Source organism: Mustela lutreola, chromosome 13, assembly GCF_030435805.1.
Source record: "Mustela lutreola isolate mMusLut2 chromosome 13, mMusLut2.pri, whole genome shotgun sequence".
NCBI lineage: Eukaryota > Metazoa > Chordata > Mammalia > Carnivora > Mustelidae > Mustela > Mustela lutreola.
In genome coordinates, this window is record NC_081302.1 from 82,690,600 (window position 1) to 82,706,799 (window position 16,200).

General features: G+C 40.9%; 1 protein-coding gene across 3 annotated transcripts in view; it reads left to right on the plus strand.

The window, feature by feature from the left end:
* The first annotated feature begins 8,353 nt into the window (after nt 1-8,353).
* Nucleotides 8,354-16,200, plus strand: part of SACS (sacsin molecular chaperone) — a 94,151-nt gene continuing 86,304 nt past the window's right edge. For 2 of the 3 annotated variants that reach the window (XM_059144611.1, XM_059144614.1), the window contains exon 1: nt 8,354-8,701. The gene's annotated coding sequence lies outside the window, so the exon portion shown is untranslated. The remainder of the gene's footprint in view (nt 8,702-16,200) is intronic. The other variant, XM_059144612.1, reaches the window with a different exon arrangement.

Here is a 16,200-nt window from a genome sequence, read left to right on the forward strand (position 1 = left end):
TCAAGCTCGTCTCTGCTCTATGGCCACCTGGGGAGCTGTGGCCTGGATGGCATCCTGGATGCTGTGTAAGTCCTAATGGGTCCTCAGGAGAGCGTCATCTAGAGTGACAAAGCCATCCTGTGTGCGCTGCACTTGGGAGCAGACAGCGGTGGTCTTCAGCTCCAGGCCGATCTCAGAACCTTCATAAAGTCCTTTGTGACTTCCAGTACCGTGTAAATCCTGACAGACACCTGGGATGTTCACCAAACCTACCTGTGGTTACTCTAACCACCTGCTGGTGGGAATGGCAACTGGTGAAGTCTTCCAGAGGGTAATTTGGCAACTCTTGCCCAAGATGCTTAAAACCTGTCATCCCCTTTGGCCCAGTATTAACTTCAAAGAATGTGACATAAAGAAATCATCCCAAATGTATACAAAGATTATAACTGCAATTGGACATATCTGAAATATCCAATGGTAGGGACATTGATTAAAAAAATAGTTTAATGCAGATACTTTAATGAGATAGAATAATACACCTCCACTAAAAATTGTATTTTAAAAAGGCACTTGAATGTATAGAAAAATGTTCAAGGTGTTTTGATACGTGGGAGAAAATACGGTCTTAAATGATAAGTATATTGTGGTTCTAATTTTGCAAAGGGTACACCTCTGGTGGAGGTTCAAACAAATACAAGCACTTTCATTTTTTACTTAAAGATTTTGTTTGAGCAAGAGAGGGAGAGAGTGTGTGCACATGAGCAGGGGAGGGCCAGAGAGAGGAAGAGGGAGAAGCAGACTTCCTGCTGAGCAGGGAGCGCAGGGGTTTGATCCCAGGACCCTGAGATCATAACCTGAGCTAAAGGCAGATGCTTAGCTAACTGAGTCACTCAGGTGCCCCTGATATAAGCACTTTAATGCTAGAACCATTAGACAGTATATATTAAAATTTAGGGGTGCCTGGGTGACTCAGTGGGTTAAGCAATGACTCTTGATTTTGGCTCAGGTCATGAACTCAGGGTCATGAGATCAAGTCCTGAGTTGGGCTCCATGTTGAGAGTGGAGCCTGCTTAAAATTCTCTCTCTCCCCTTGGCCCCCTCTTCCTCCTCCCCATTGTACTCTTCTTCTCTCTTTTTAAAATAACTGACCAAGTAAATAAATAAATAAAATTTAAATTCTATGATGCAGCAATTCCACTCCATCTCACCTGCCTGAATCCCATGGACATAAAGACGCAAGTACAACTTTATTTTTTAATAATGTAAATTGGAAGTCATTTTAATATCTATCAAAATGGAAGAGTTATATACACTGTGATGTGTCCTAACTATGGAATAGCATTTGTTAGTTAGAAAGAATCAGGTACTGGCATGGAAACATAAGAATATTTACTGATAGATTGTTAGGTACAGAAAGCAGGTTGCAGGAAGGAAAGTATAATTTATGTTCTTTTGAAGATTCAATATAATATGTCTGTATGAGTATGCATTATTGAAAGATTTACTCTGGAAGGAGACATATGATAACAGTGATTCTGAGACAAGAAATGGAGGATGGGCTGGCTATAATGGAAAATTCATCTTAGGGGCAGTATTAAGATCATGTTCAAGAAGAATGCAATTATATGTGACTTGTGCAATTAAAAATAAACTAACTGTGAGTATTAAAGAAAAAAAGAAAAATATATGAAAATGTTGAGTGGCTGTCTTTTTTCTGATTTTTTCTTTAGTTATTATTGATTTTAATCTTATTAAATTAAGAATTGTAGGGGCGCCTGGGTGGCTCAGTGGGTTAAGCCGCTGCCTTCGGCTCAGGTCATGATCTCCGGGTCCTGGGATCGAGTCCCGCATCAGGCTTTCTGCTGAGCAGGGAGCCTGCTTCCCTCTCTCTTCCGCCTGCCTCTCTGTCTACTGTGATCTCTGTCTGTCAAATAAACAAATAAAATCTTAAAAAAAAAAATTACGAATTGTAGTTCTGGTTCTGAACCTGAAAATTCTGTATTTCCTAACTCTGGTTAGGGTTATATAATGCGTGTCTGGTAGATAACTTTTAAAGTAGCCCCTCTCTAGGGTGCCTGGGTGCTCAGTTGGATAAACACCTGCCTTCAGCTTGGGTTGTGGTCCTGCGGTCCTGGGAACAAGCTCCTCAGTGAGCTCCTTGTAGTCTGCTTCTCCCTCGCCTTCTGCCCCCAAACTTGTGCACACTCTTGCTTTCTCTCAAGTAAATAAATAAACGCTTAAAAAAATAAAGTGGCACCTCTCCAACACCATTACTACTTTTCTCCAGTACTTAATTTCCTTGGTAACATTTATTTTACCGCTTGGCATATACATGTTTGTTTGTGTCCATTTTGTCTCTCTCCACTGCAGTGAAAGGTCCTTATGCAAGGGCCCCTGCCTGTTTGGTTTTCTGCTACTTACTTAGTATAGCAGGTGGAAAAGGCTTTGTATATAGAAACCACATGATAAATTAATAAATTGTTGTTGATGCACACATAAGACTAGGAAATAATGTGGAATAATTTATACCCACTAAAATACCAACAATGGTTTGTTTTGTTTTGTCTTTGCGAGTTGGTTTTCAAGGCTTCCTTTTTTCTTTTTTTTTTTCTCTTAAGATTTCATTTATTTATTTCAGAGAGACAGAGACAGAGATAGAGAGAGCGAGCATGAATGGGGGAGGGGCAGAGGGAGAGGGAGAAGCAGCCACCCCGCTCAGCAGGGAGCCTGATGGATGCAGGGCTCTATTCCAGGACCCTCAGATCATGACCTGAGCCGAAGGCAGATACTTAACTGATTGGGCCACCCGGGTACTCCCAAGGTTTTTGTTTTTGTTTTAAAAATTTTATTTATTTGTCAGAAAGAGAGAAAGAAAGAGAACACAAGTAGGGGGAGTGGTGGGCAGAGGGAGAAGCAGGCGCCCTGCTGAGCAGAGAGCCCCATGCAGGATTCATCCCAAAACCCTGGGATTATGATCTGAGCCAAGGGCAGATTCTTAACGGACTGAGCCACCCAGGTGTCTCTTTTTCAAATGTGGGAGCAGGAAGGCTCATCTGAGGCAACTCCTACTTGTTTAGACTCTGTTTTGTGGTCTCAGTGAGGTTTGGGTTATTGATGACAGTATTCCTTTTATGGTGAGTTGATGATCCTGTAAATTGATGTGCAACATTTTTTCTTTGGTGACCAGGATGACTTTAAGCATTACCTTAAAAATTGATTGTTGTTTTGCCTACACTGCATCCTGTGGCGGAATTGGGTACCTTGTAATTAAGATGCACCAAGTCTGCAATGCTTCATTGTAATATCGTTACATGTGAAGCAAAGACAGAGGAACACCACCTCACCTTTGTACAAAAAGTTACTTGCAAGCAAGCTATGTAGCGTGACGTTAGTTTACATGTCTGTGTGACTGTGCCCTAGCAAGCCTGTTTTTTCTGGAACATCACAGGACTGTAAAACTGCAGAGAATGTTGTCAGAGCTAAGCTCTAGGGACTGACCTCTTAGAAAATAGTTCAGGGAACCAGTGGCAAATCTATAACTGTAGGCAAGGGAAAAGGAAACCCTTTCCTTCTATCCTTCTATGTTCTGCAGAAAGGACTCTGGAAATTGAACCAACAAAAGACAGGTTAACAAGAGAAAAGCACACACATTTTAATAATGTGTGCAACGTGCATTAACACCAGAGAAATTGAACGATGAGTAGTAATCAAAGGGGTGGTTAGAACTTGGGGCTCCGTATAGGTTCTTCACAAAGAACAATATGTTTGTAGAGATGGGACAAGACAAAGGAGAAGGGATTTAGGTTTTCAGGGGTGGCGAACTGTGGGAACTCTAGGGGAACACTAATGGCAGGTAAGGGTGGTTTTAGCAAGATCTAGCATATCTATGTTCCTCTCTGATGATTAAAAGGAGGATAAAGAGCTTTTTTCCTTCCATTTCTCAGCTGTTCTCAACGCAAAATAATCCTTAAGCCAAAATAGCATATTTTAGGATGGCATATTCTGGTCCCTTAAATATGACAGTGGGATGTGAAAACTTCTTGGCCCAAAGAAGAAGTGGGGCTCAGCCTTTAGTTTTCGGTTAGGTAGCATTGGTCACACAAGTGCTATATGCCCACACTGGGCTTGACGCTGTGGGGGATTTAAAAAAATTCTGCAATATGGCAGATGCCTTTACTTGCCTATTTGGTTGTACTGAGGAACCATAATGCTTATGAGGTCTTAGTTCCATTAGTTGTTCCCTGATGCCTTCCATGTTTTCATAGCTCAGAGTTTACATGTTCTTCTTAGGCCATGTCATGGGATCATACTGCTGCTGTGACTTAGAAATGTAGCTAGGTGGGTGCCTGGGTTAAACCGCTGCCTTCGGCTCAGGTCCTGATCTCAGGGTCCTGGGATCGAGTCTGGCACCAGGCTCTCTCCTTGGCAGGGAGTCTGCTTCCTTCTCCCTCTCTCTGCCTGCCTCTCTGCCTACTTGTGATCTTTCTCTGTCAAATAAATAAATAAAATCTTAAAAAAAAATGAAATGTAGCTGGGGGTTTTCTGAAAGTCTTGAGTTGAGGTTATATAGGTAGCATTAAAGGGCAAGTGTCTGGCTCTCACCTTCAAAATTATACTTCTCAAATGGGGAAAGTGACTTAAAACAGAAAGAATATTATAAAAAATTAGTAGCTTCTATAATTTGGGTATCTATTATATGCCAAGAATGTGAATTCCCGTATTGGGAGGTAATATCGCCATTTCACAGAAGAAGAAACTGAAGGTCAAAAACACTTCTACCTAGATATTTACTGGTTTATAGGGATCGGATCCGTGGCTGCTGAATGAAATGGCTGAAAGCAGTTATTGTGATTGAGAGGGTTCTGGCATTATCCACAGGTGAGTTAACAGAAACTGTGATGAAGATATTAAGGCTAAGACTCTAGAATTATGAGTACATGCTGAGATTGAGCTGACGTTGTCCTGGGTGAACAATGGCCATTTCTGAGTTGATAAACACCTGACACTCATACAGCTTTATGGAAAAGTCCACATGGACTCCAGGCTACATGATGTGGCTGGAGAGCAAGTGTGGGCCATGGCAAGAGCCATGGCTGGGAGTCATCCGGGAAAGGAGCCAGAGAGTTGATGGTGCCAGCTCTTTAAAATCTCTAGAAAAGTGGCTAAATCTTCATAGTTCTGGGCAAGTGAGGTACTGGATGATACTCTCTCACACCATTTGCCAGGGTCAGCTTAAGGTGAGGAATGACGCGCTGATCTCTAAACTGTGTACCTCAACAGTCAGTCTTTGACTAAAACATGGAAGATTTGTGATTCACTGATTATCTAGAAATCTTTGGCTCCTGACCATTTTTAGGACAAGGTCTAAATCTCTTGACAACAATAGTACCACAGATTGAAGTGTCCCACCCAGCTTCTCGAGTGTGCTAGTGTGTCTGGACAGTGGCTAGGCCCAGGGCTGTGCTTCACAGGGAACCACATGCCACGTGCAGATCCTTGCATCAGCGCAAAGGCAGGCCATGTGCCCTGCTCAGGAAGGAACTGACATGTTAACCTGTGTACCATTTGGCCATTTCTACAGAAGCAGTATGTCACTGGGCACTTTTATGCAGTGTGAGTAGGTGGGAAAAGTGATGTAACCTCTCTGAAAATAATAGATATCAATCAATCTAAAGGACCAGTAAGGAGTTTGTTGACTCCACTACAGTGTAACTGTATGAAGGGTTTTCATGAAGGCATTAAAAAGTAGGTCTTCAACAACCAGATGGCCAACAGACACAAGAAAAAGTGCTCCACATCACTCGGCGTCAGGGAAACACAAATCAAAACCACAATGAGATATCACATCACACCAGTCAGAATGGCTAAAATTAACAAGTCAGGAAATGACAGATGCTGATGAGGATGCGGAGAAAGGGGAACCCTCCTACATTTTTGGTGGGAATGCAAGCTGGTGCAACCTCTCTGGAAAACAGCATGGAGGTTCCTCAAAATGTTGAAAATAGAACTGCCCTATGACCCAGCAATAGCACTATTGGGTATTTACCCTAAAGATACAAATGTAGTGATCCAAAGGGGCACATGCACCCGAATGTTTATAGCAGCAATGTCCACAGTAGACAAACTACGGAAAGAACCTAGATGTCCATCAACAGATGAATGGATCAAGAAGATGTGGTATATATATACAATGGAATACTATGCAGCCATCAAAAGAAATGAAATCTCGCCATTTGTGACAACGTGGATGGAACTAGAGGGTATCATGCTTAGCGAAATAAGTCAATCAGAGAAAGACAACTATCATATGATCTCCCTCATAAGAGGAAGTGGAGATGCAACGTCGGGGGGTTTGGGGGGTAGGAAAAGAATATATGAAACAAGATGGGATCAGGAGGGAGACAAACCATAAGTGACTCTTAATCTCACAAAACAAACTGAGGGTTGCTGGGGGGAGGGGGTTTGGGAGAAGGGGGTGGGGTTATGGACATTGGGGAGGGTATGTGCTTTGGTGAGTGCTGTGAAGTGTGTAAACCTGGTGATTCACAGACCTGTACCCCTGGGGATAAAAATACATTATATGTTAATAAAAAAAATAAAAAAGTAGGTCTTCAAAGGATGAAGGAAGAAACTGTTCTCAATATAATGTTAAGTGGGAAAACCAGATATAAAACTTCAATATGATATAGCAATCTTATGTACATATGCAAATAGCAACTATCAAAAGATATAAAACAGCTATTTCAGATGGTAGGATGACAGATTCTATTTCTCATATTTTCTAAAATAAGCACACATTGTCTTTCTAATTAGCATAAAACTATACTGTCATTATTGTTCAGTTTCTGCTGCCTGCATCCCAGCACAGCTACACTGAACAAAACAAAATGATCTCATTAGGGACCCATTTTCCTTGGAAGGTGGAAGAATGAGGAATTATAAATACTTACAGCTTATAACTTCTGCCCCCCCGGGGGGCTAATAGTTCACGGTTGTAAGTATGTAAACAATCATGTTGTGTAAAGAAGAAACTGAAGAATCGTCTCGCAGTCCCCTGTGCCTAGCCGAGTGTCAGTGTTCCCATCATTTGATGACTACCCGAGTGGTGCTGTTAGAATTGAGGCACCTCAGGAGGGGCAAAACTCACCCCCATGGGGACACGTCACTAAGGGTCAGACTGCCAGTGGCTCTCCTTTGGTGAGGATCAGATAGAAGGTCCTCAGGACACTCCTTCTCCCTTGTTGTTACATTGCAATTTTTATCAGAATAAAACATTTTCCTACTATTTCCTAGTACACACACACACACAATATGTAAACATTATGTATATATGTACATATACAATATGTATATATATTATGTATATATGTATATATATATGTGTATATATATATGTATATTCAGATATCTATATATATCTGAATCCATGAGTCTAGGACATAAAGGAAATTAGATCTGGTGTCTTAAGTGGCAGCCCCTGGGAGGCCCACGCTGCAGAGAGGCTGGTGTAGGCTTCTGGAGTGGTTGCTAACATTTTGGGCCCACATGGGTCTTCCCAGGAGAAATCGGTTTAGCCTTTTTAGGTCTGGTGTTGGCAGAGCTAAGTTAGGTATTTTGCTCAGCTCTAAAGCAACAAGGAGCTTCAAGTTCTAGAAGCAGATCTAGATAAGCCTCTGTTCTAGGTTTCTGTTGGGGTAGGCAGGTCTACCAGGAGGCCATGAGGAATGTGGTGCACCAAGGGCAGCAGGGGAAGAGCTATTTACAAAACCAGTCTCTCTTGGTATTTCACATCCCCCATGTGTAGGAAGCAAGAAAACAGAACTCTATTTAATTTATTGTTACAATACTTTTATTACTAAACTGACCATAACGAAACTTAGAACATTCTACAGCTGTACAATATTTCACAACTTACAAAACATTTTGGGTAAATGCTTTTCTTTTCAACCTTTGGAACTTCATACCCAAATCCAAATAAAATACACAAAGGGCTTGGTGAACTATAACCTGTATAGTTGTGTTGCTGTATTTTATCAGTGAGCATGTGGCTGATGTCTTTGCATTTAGTTGTAGTAAATGGTAGGAGTTGTGACTGAGCATTGCTTTTCCATGAACTAAATGAGACCCACCAGTGACTTGACCAAGGTCACACAGCTGGTGCTTAACAGAGCCAGACTTTTGCTACCGCGCCTACATGCCGAAATTCATCTTTGCAATTCGGTGAGAATAGAAACTGCACTTGCCGTCATGTTGCACCCCTAGCTTGAGCAACCATGCTGCGTTATTAAAACCTAAGGTTGATAATGGTCCTATCTCTTTAAAAAAAAAAAAAAAAAAAAAAAGGCTGCTGGAGTGGGTGGGGGAGGTGTTGCTGCTGACTGCGGCATAGGCATCCAGTCCGCCAGACTCAGTGCGGCTGCTGCGGCGGCAGTCACGCTGGAGCCTGCTGATGTGACAAAAGGAAAACAAAGGCGCCCAGACGGACGCTGCCAGCTACCGGTAGGTATCTGAGGATCCAGCTAGGTAACCAACGGGATGGGGAACAGGAAGACGCTCATGGACATCGGCAGGCCTGCGGTTTGATTGGTTATCCAAGTCCGCTGAGAGCTGGGCTGGAACCAGGTCGCTCAGTCACTGCAGTTTGCAGAGATCACTGACCACTTTCCTAAGGGACCCGCCTTCCATAGACGATACAGAATCTTCCGTAACGTGCCCTGCCGCTGTGAGTAATGGGTTCTTCTACAAAATGTGCAGTTTGGGCTGGCAGCGTGCGGGTTTGTGGGCGAGGCGCTGGCTGCAGTGTTACTAGAGAGATCCCCGGTGGTCGAGATGCTCACGCCACCCGGCTTTGTCATTGTAATTTCCATCCTGGGCTGCAAGGTTTGGTCACAAAGAGTCTATTGCTGTAATACCCCGTGTGGGGTGAAGAGCCCTGTTGAATAAGGAAGTGGGATTCTCCTAGCGGCTTCTAATGTAAGGTATGGTGATTGTCCTCATTTCAAACAGCACTCCCTGAAATGAGTCCACATATTATAGTTATCTTATACAATGATATTTGAAAATCCTGCTTTTAGTTTAAAGCCTTTTACTTCGTTATTCAATTTTATTCTGATAAGTGATCGTTACATTCTTAGAAAGAGTATTCCAGTTTTAACAACGAGAATCTCTATCTTGTTCTTTTTCTTAAACAACGAGAAATTCTTGTTCTTTTTCTTAAAACAAGGTTAAAAGATCAGTAAAGGCTGCTGAATTGGTTTCTAACATCCTTATTGTTTTGGTTTTAATTTTATCCTGCTCTGTAAGTAAAAGTGAATGCAGGTTAATTCCATGTGTTTCCTAAGCATTAACTGCCTTGAAGTTACATGGAAAGGAAGCTCTTTATTTCTCTAGTAATGCAAATAAAAATAATTGACACTTACATTTTATTTGTCACGTAGGAAGGGACTTTCCTATAGTGTTTTTTTTTTAAAGATTTTATTTATTTATTTGACAGACAAAGATCACAAGTAGGCAGAGAAGCAGGCAGAGAGAGAGAGGGGGAAGCAGGCTCCCTGCTAAGCAGAGAGCCCAATGCGGGGCTCGATTTCAGGACCCTGGGATCATGACCTGAGCCGAAGGCAGAGGCTTTAACCCACTGAGCCACCCAGGTGCCCCTTTCCTATAGTGTTTTTTAAAGCTACTCATTGATAAGCAGGTACATAGCAGGTTAATGGCTGATTAGACTGTCTGAGTGGTTTTGCTTATGACTAACTAGCTTTCTTTCCTTAACCCTGATGCAAAGTCTTACTTCACCCTTTCCTTGTCTTCTCTGGATTTTGGGGCTGGTCAATTTCCCCCTTCCTTTCTCAGGAGATTAAGTCTCCTTCTGTCTCCCTTTCAAACATACCTAGCCGGATATTCCATATCCCCATCTTTTCCTTGTACCTTATTAGGTTTGTAAGATCCTTTCCATGATTAAGATGTTTTCTATTCTTCCTATGATAGGAAGAAAAGCCCAATCATAGCTTTTTGAGACCAAAGTTTGCTTACATCAGAAACATCTAGTGTCATGTTGCTTGATGCTGGGTTTGAGAAGCTTTAGGTTCTCATCTCACTTAGCTCTGCCATATCTTAGTCTGCAACCACTGAAAACTCAGCTTGACTTCTGTGAGTCTCAGTTCCTTCCTCTGCTAGAGATGTTGGCAGTTACTGCCATGGGGCTGGAATGGGGTAATGCAAATGAGGGCACCAGCCCAGACCTTGGCACAATGTTGCTGTTTAGAAGGAGTTTGGATTTTCCCATTGGGTCTCCCCACCTTCCTATGTCCCCATCCATGGGGAAGAAGGTTAAAGTGGTTTCTCATACCAGGAATTCTGAAATGATCATTTGACCAAGTGCATCTTAACTAGCTCTGATTAAATATAAAACATATATTCAGTACTTGCTAAGGATCTCTTGCATATAAAAATAACACCGTTTCCATGTTGCCACAAGAATGCTCTATGGGAGAAGGGAAAGCCAACTCTCTGCACAGCTCCTACCAAATACTTTGTGATGGCACAAGCGATGATGATATTGACTGTCCTACCATGAGTTCAAGCGAGGACCGCTAAATGTGATTGATGCAAAGGGTGCCAAATTGGAAACCAGGACAATTCCCATTGCTATTCTGATCTTGGACGACCTGGGGAGCAATTTGCTTTTTGTACTGCCAATCCCGTTACTATTTTAATTTCTATTTTATGTGCTTTTCTCCTTTCTCCTTGCCACATTTTCTTTCCTTAGATTCTACACTTAGCACATCTTGTCTGACTTTAACACTTAGCAGGGAGCCACTGTGCCAGTGCCTAAGGGGGAACATGATGAAATTGGAAGAAGCACTGGATGGGAATTGAGGGTGTGGCGTTAGCTCCGCCTTGGCTTCTCTTTGCGCTAACTGGAAAGTCACTAACTTCCTCTCTGAGTAAGAGGTATAAGGTAGATACTCCTTAAGCTTCCTTTGAGTGCTGAGTACATAATTAATATAGCCCATCTCTGGGGTACCCTTGGTTTATAAAATTATTTTGTCAAATAATGCGCTTTCAATTTAAATGAAAATATTTTCTGATATTTTTAAAACTTTAAATGTAATTTTATATATATCTGACCTATCAGATGATATAAATTTTTGGAGACTTAATATAGTTTGGGGCACATGTTAAGCAATAATCACTTTTTTTGTTGAAAAAAAAAAAAATAATGCGCTTTCAAACCCGTCATCTGTTGTCATTTCCCACAACAGTCTCGTGGAATAGGCGACGCCATTTTGCAGATTATAAAATGTAAAATTAAGAAATTTTAAATTTAAATTTTAAAAATTTAAGAAATGTTAAATTAAGAAAGAGGAGAGCACCAGCTATTTCTTATTCGTAAAAAGGGGAGGTTGAATAGATGATATCCAAGTTCGTTTTTCTTGCTGAACATCAGTGAGTCCGCAGACTGAACGCCCTGAGCTCTGATCCCTGTGCCTCAGTGTCCTCTCTCATGGCGCTTAGATTTCATGGTGAGGCGAAACCCACGCCACCCCAGTTCTTGCTCTTAGAAGAGGGCATCTATGGTCTAGCTAAAGTAATGTTGCACCCAGACATATGTTTGATTTAAATATTCTGCTCTGGATTAGAAAATTAGGAAATGGGGGCTCTGCAATCTGCGTAACTCTTTTCATGTGTCCTAAAACTAGAACTTTTAAATTTTTTTTTAAGTCAGACACCCAAATAATATGAGTGATCACTTGAACTTCATAGATCTCTTATTTCATTTAGGTAGTAAGTGCTAGAGAGGCATATGTATTTGAGTTTCTCAGGTATCTGCAATTTGTGCACTAATTTACATAGTAGTAAAGGTTTAGCCCTTTCTCCTTGTTTTTAATGCAACAACAAATTTAATCACTAAACAAAGTTGTAATAAGGTTACCAGATAAATTACAGGAAATATTGCATAAAATAAGCATATACTAAAACATTTTTGTTATTTATTTAAAATTCAAACTTAGCTAGGCATATTTTTATTTGCTAAATCTAGCAACTCTATATAAACAGAACCTTAATTGATAAATTAGATAATCATTTACTTTGAGCATGAAGATAATAATTTGTTAGGTTTTTAAGCTTAAAACATAAACTAAATCCAACTTTTATCAGTTTTTCATCATATGCAAACATCTCCCTAGTGTTACGTATCGATGCTTTTATTAATTCATTAAATGTTTAAGTTAAGTGAGCATTTTAAGAAAATCCTGACCCTATTATGTCCAACACATCTCATATTCCCCAGAGGCTTTGCTAATGAAAGAAAAAAATTATCCTAGATTTTAAGTGTATTTGTTTGGAGTCAGATAAACTTGGTTTTAAAAACTGACTGTACATCACATACTGGCCCTGATTCTTTACCTCTTGGAAACTTAGTTTTCTCCTTCTTAAATTAGACTGATCATAGGTTAATAATCCGCACCTCAGAGAGCAGATGACAGGTAAGTAAAGACTCTACATGGCTTTCTATGGCAGGTTCCCCAACGAAAAGTTGGTTTTTAAGTGAATGAGTGAATATTCTTTTTCCCTTCAAAAAGCCAGATGATAATGTTAGACAGGTAATATGAAATGAGATGTATTTCAATCATATGATCTATTTCTCGTCTGTTATTCTTTTTTGAGATTTATAGTTCATATACCATATAATTCATCTATGGGTCTCTCATTTTTGTGTAAAGTGTCATTTTGAAGCAAAATTGAGCTTTTAAAGGTCAATCCAAGACTCCGAGGAGCTCCTATTCCAGTTCTAGCCCTACCCACGTCCGGGCAGTAGACAACGAGTTCTGGTAGTTGACAAGACTGAAAGCAGAGGCTCCATCAATTCGATCCAAGATATGCTATAGAAGTATGTGTCTTTTTATTACCTGGAAATTGGCCAAGGTGACTCAATCATTCAATCTTTATTGAATATCTTCTGTATCCATGGTTCTGAATCTGACTGAGTAGGAGAGTCAAAGATGAATAGGACAATGCTGAAGGGTGTTCAGCAAAGTAGAGGAGGAAGATTTGTATAACACAGAGGAGATTTGCAATACTGAGGGAATATCGTATTTTTCTTATTAAATCTGAAATATAATATCTTAGCTTGTACATTTTTACCTGGAAATCTTTAATTGAACACATAAGTACACATGCACACATGTACAGCCAACCCGTTAAGTATCACTCATCTTTAACTTTATATTCGGTGCTGTACAAAGTGCATTTATGTGCCCCTTCAATTACAGGGTTGCATAGTTGGGGTCAAATCAGGGCTGTAGTGATCATGACCTTTTCTACAACGGATTGTGCCAATACAGTTCTGTCATTATCGACATTCACAATTCTTGCTATGTCTTAACGTCTTAAATTTGCTTTATTGATTTATAGGGTGAATTAATCTGACTTCTCCATTTTAAGGTCTTTGCTGACTCATGTCCTGTTCTGACATTAAGGAGGGCAAGACAACTTTTCTGAGGGTAATTCCAGTGGAGGCTTTCTGTGGGCCCAAAGTCTGTCTGTACTTGGCTCCCTGTTGTTATAATGTTAGGGACTTTCAAGGGTAAATTTTCACTACATGCCCTACTACCTATGAGAAAGTAATGTTGATGTTTAAGTCCCATTTGTAGACAAATGTGTATACCATAGTCAGGAGATTGCTGGAGGCAATTTGGGCTTGATTTTTTGCTGTAAATGGGTTGAAAGACTGTTTCTAGGGAAACGAAAGCTCTGAGGATGGGTAAACTGCAGAGGCTGGTGTCCGAGCATCCTGCCGTCACAGAGAACGGTGGAAGCGGGGAGAGGTCAGCCATGACATCCTCGCTTCCCCCAGGCCGTGGGCCCCTTCCTCCCCTGCTCTGAGGAGGGGTTTTACTACTTTTAAGTCTCTGCAGAAAGCATGTAATTCTGCAATTTAATGGACACACCAACCAAAAAGGGATGCCATATTGAACATAACATATCCGGGGAAGCTCCTGATTATATTTTTATCTCAACTCCACCGGAAAGACCTTTCTTTTCATTCCCATGGGTGGACGGGCAGGTGTGTGTTCTAGTTCCTGGGACATTTCTTCTGTGCTCTTTCTTTCTGGTGAAGTCTATTTTCTTCTGCCTTAGAGATCCCTTCGTCTTCCCATGATCCTCCCTGCCTACCTACAGAAGGACAGCCTTTGGCGGAGGGGACACCACAGCTTATTTACACAAGCATCTTGGTTGACACCCTGAGTCTCCGGACTGTTTCTGTTTCAAGTAGTGTAACTCAAAGAGAGTTTCAGCTCAGTGAGTAAGTGGAGCTGGCACATTTCTTTCCTACTCCTTAAATGAGATCATATTTGGTGCCAAATTCACCCGCTGTGGGGAAAACCCAGGTTGCCAAAATAGGGTATTTTTGCTGGACAGGCAAAGAGGTCATCGAACGGCACACTGTGCCTATATTAGCCATGGGCAGCGGCTTCAGGGTTCCAAGCCAAATGAACGGATTCCACCGCAGGCTGGGATGGTTGTCCAAACCCCGTTCTGGGATCGCCAGTATAGAGCACTGATTGTTTGGGCTCCCCGTGCCTGGACAGGGTCCTGAATCAGTGGGCAGAGAGGATCACGAATGAGTTTCATGTCACTGCATGTATTAAAGAATATTATGTGAACATGATGAGTGATATCAAATGTTTGCAAAACTATCTGCAGTTTATTAAGTACGTGTAGACATCATGGTGGTCTTTGTGATGAATCCGCTCATGGATGAGGCAGGTTAGCTAGCCTTGTTCCACAGATGAGGCTGGAGGCCTTATGTGACTCTCCAGTCGTGGTCTTCATCGTGCCACACTACCCCGGACGTGATATGGTGGAAACAGCTTTCTTCCCTTTGGGGGAAGGTATTGGGAGAAAAGGAAAGAGTATTTGAGCGCCTATGTCATGATAGGTGAAGAAGGCAAGAGATAGAAGTCTAAGAACCTAGGTTTAAGGCTCTGCATGGCATGTCACTTGATTTTCTGAACCCCAATTTCCTTACCCATGAAACAAGATTATCCATTTCCTACTGAATTACCAGGCTGAACTAATATAATGTCTGTGGAATCACTTGAACAAATTAAAAATACTGAAACTCTACAAGATAACCCGACTATATTGCTTTATAATTTTATTATCACTAACATTTCAACTGTATACAAAATTTAGGATATACTGATTTTCTTGGCTATGTTAATGAACTACATTACATTAACAAAACATCATAAAAGCAGTAAAAAATACTAGACTTTATCGTATCAAGCTTAATCTGGTTGTCTTGAGGAACTTAATCTGGTTGTCTTGACTTAAATGTATTTGTATAGATAGTTTGCTCACATTTTTTATATTTTAAATTTCATTAGACTGCTGTTCAATCTTGATTAATGCCACAAAAAAAGACTACTAGCTTTTCTCATCCCTGCAGTGTCCTTGTTGAGGATTTATAAAGTAAATATGTGATATACTGAAGCACTCAAAAAATGGATGCATTATCAGATTAAGATTTCTGTACAAGAGAAGTATTAAACATATGAGGTAAAAAATCCTAAATAATATTAATCTTACAATCAGTAAGAAACAAAAAGCATTTCTGTAGTTTAAAATAATGAATGTGAAATAGAACTAAATATATAATTAATTACAAGCACCGATGTGTTCAAATAGCTGCATATTTAAAATGTGAAATTTTGGCACACCAAGAAATAGATGTTTGTTGAGTTGAATAAAGATGTGTGTGTGTGTGTGTGTGTGTGTGCATGCACGTGTTGTGTGTGTGTGTGTGTGTGTGTGTGTGTGTGTGTATGTGCTCGTGCATGCACAATCATAAATTGGGAATAAAAAAGACACTTTAAAAAAAGATTTTATTTATTTGAGGGAGAGTGAGAGAGAGCACACAAGTGGGAGAAGAGCAGAGGGAGAGGGAGAAGCAGACCCCCAACACCCCCTCCACCTGCCATGCCAACCTCATGAGCAGGGAGCCCAATGCAGGACTGGATCCCAGGACTCCGGGATCATGACCTGCCTGAAGCAGACATTTAACCAACTGAGCCACTCAGATGTCCCCAGAAAAGACATTTTAATATTTCTTTTGCCTGTATATTTTGATCTTGGATTATACAAAGTCATCAGGAGAATAAAGAATATGAGATAAATGCTTTGTGAATGCTTGTGGGCTCCATACATTTCAGT